Source organism: Acomys russatus, chromosome 2 (assembly GCF_903995435.1).
Source record: "Acomys russatus chromosome 2, mAcoRus1.1, whole genome shotgun sequence".
Classification (NCBI taxonomy): Eukaryota; Metazoa; Chordata; class Mammalia; order Rodentia; family Muridae; genus Acomys; species Acomys russatus.
The window spans coordinates 62,539,419-62,541,832 of NC_067138.1; positions in this window are offsets into that span (position 1 = coordinate 62,539,419).

Sequence of the window (2,414 nt, forward strand, 5' to 3'; positions counted from 1 at the left end):
TCTGATATGAGGTACTGTGCTCATACAATACAAAGTTTACTTCAATACCTTGAAAGTGCTATTGTAGGCTGTTTACGATAATTAAGTAATATAAGCTAACAGTTAGTTGATGAAATCATTGTCATGCCAATTACTCGTCTATTTTTAATCACAAGAATATACAGCCAAGGTTTAACAGATAGATATGATTCGATAGATACATAAGATGAAATAGTTAATAAGGTCTTCAAAAGCCTCAGAGACCAACAGAATATGGCATTTAAAGATGTTTTTATTATTGTAATGATTTTTTTAACAACAGGACAGGTTAAGTCCTGGAAACACCCAGCCTTTCTCAAAGAGGATGATGACCATCAGAGAACCTCCTTATGGAGATGGCTTCAAAGTGGCAAACAAGCCACTGGGCAAAATGTCCTTGTTTCTATCACAGACAGAATTCTGCCTAAAAATGGGCAGGCTTGGATGCAGGCAGAGTCGATGGCCAAACTCTGCCAAGACAGAGTAAGCAAGTTCTCAATAGTTCCTGCCTCACAAATATGTCTGTCAGATATATTGGGCCAGAAGACTGAAGATGATGCTCCAATGTTATAGAGAGCTTTGGGTGACTGACTGTTCAGGCAGAAAACTCTTTCATTTTGGAAGCTGATAAGCTGCACTTCTAGAGTACTCAAGTAATTAAGTTTTATTCCTTCTCAAGTCTCTGATGAGGTTGAAAACCAGATGGTTTAGTCTTACAAATAAACTTAGTTGTTTAGGGGTTAAGATGTTTTTAAATCTAGATAGATGTTTTAAGTTGATAGAGATGAGATATGATAGATACTGATTTACATTCAAAATTTAGACTCACCAAAGTTGAAAAGATGTTTTCTTCTAGGCTGCCAAATACAAAGAGCCAAAACACTATGAATGTTACATTTATATAATTCCTGATTGCTTCATGGTTCTTCCTGATGTATGTAGTTTATTTTATTTATGTGAAATTATATAAATGTATATGTAAAAAAAGAAATATAGGAAAAAAAAAAAAACCTCAAGTGAAAGCGCATGCTGGCGAGGATGCAGAGAAAGAGGAACATTCTTCCATTGCTAGTGGGAGTCCAAACTTGTACAATCACTTTGGAAATCAATCTGGCTCTTTCTCAGAAAACTGGGAATAGTACAACCTCAAGACTGAGCTATACCACTCCTGGGCATATACCAGAAAGATGCTCCACCATACAAGAACATTTCTTCAACTATGTTCATAGCAGCTTTATTCATAATAGCCAGAATCTGGAAACAACCTAGATGCCCCTTAATCAGAAGAATGGATAAAGAAAAGATACTACATTTACACAATGGAATACTATTCAGTTATCAAAAACAAAGAAATATTGAAAATTTCAGACGAATGGATAGAATTACAGAATATCATCCTGAGTGAGGAAACCCAGACTCAGAAAGGCATGCATGGTATATATACTCACTTATTAGTGGATATTAACCCAACACAGATGTTCTCTGAGAGTCTCCACTCAGCAGGGTATTGGGACAGATACTAAGATTCAAAGCTGGACTCTTGGTTAAGAGCTGCAAGTTGTGTGGAAGAGATGGGGGATGGGAGGACACGGGGGTGTCAGAACTGCCAAAAAGAAACTACCAAGGTTGGCAGATCTAGACCTTGAGGGCCTTCACAAAATGATGCACAAACCAAGGACATTGCAAGCAGAGAACTTAGACCCCCTGTTCAGATGTAGTCAAATGGACAGCTCATTCTCCACGTAAAGAAGGGGAGGGGAGAATGGGGGACTGCCTCTGACATGAACTCTGGTGCCCAAGATTTGATTGCTGCCCCTTGGCAGAGAGGCCCTGTGGGAACACAGAGGAAAGCGATGCAGGCTATCCAGATAAGAGCTAATAAGCTGTAGTCAGATGGTGGAGGAGGAGATCCCTTCCTGTCTAAGGTTTAGGGGAGGGGAATAGCGCAGAAGAGGAAGGGAGGGTGGGAGCAGGAAGATAGAAGTGAAGGGATTACAGTAGAGGTGTAATGTAAGTAAATTATAATTAAAAAAAAAAAACTAGGATTATACATTGACTTTAAAAAAAAAAAAAAAGCCAGTGAAGTAAGTTCCATTTTGAGAGCAGAAGAGGAATGTCATCCTAGGTCAATTATGGGGCACCAGAAATTCCTTCTTACTCAGGCTGTTTTATCTGGTTAGATCTTTAATGGATTATGGAGAGTCACACATATTAATCTTCTCTGCTAATTTCTCTGTTAGTTTTACTCCAAAATATCCTTACTGACACAAGACAACATTTAATTGAATATCTAGGAACCCTGTAGTCCAATCAGTCTACTACATAACTGCTTCTTTGCAATGTCACACACCTTACTGGCTTTGCACAGAAATCCATAGTGAGATGAAATTGTATAT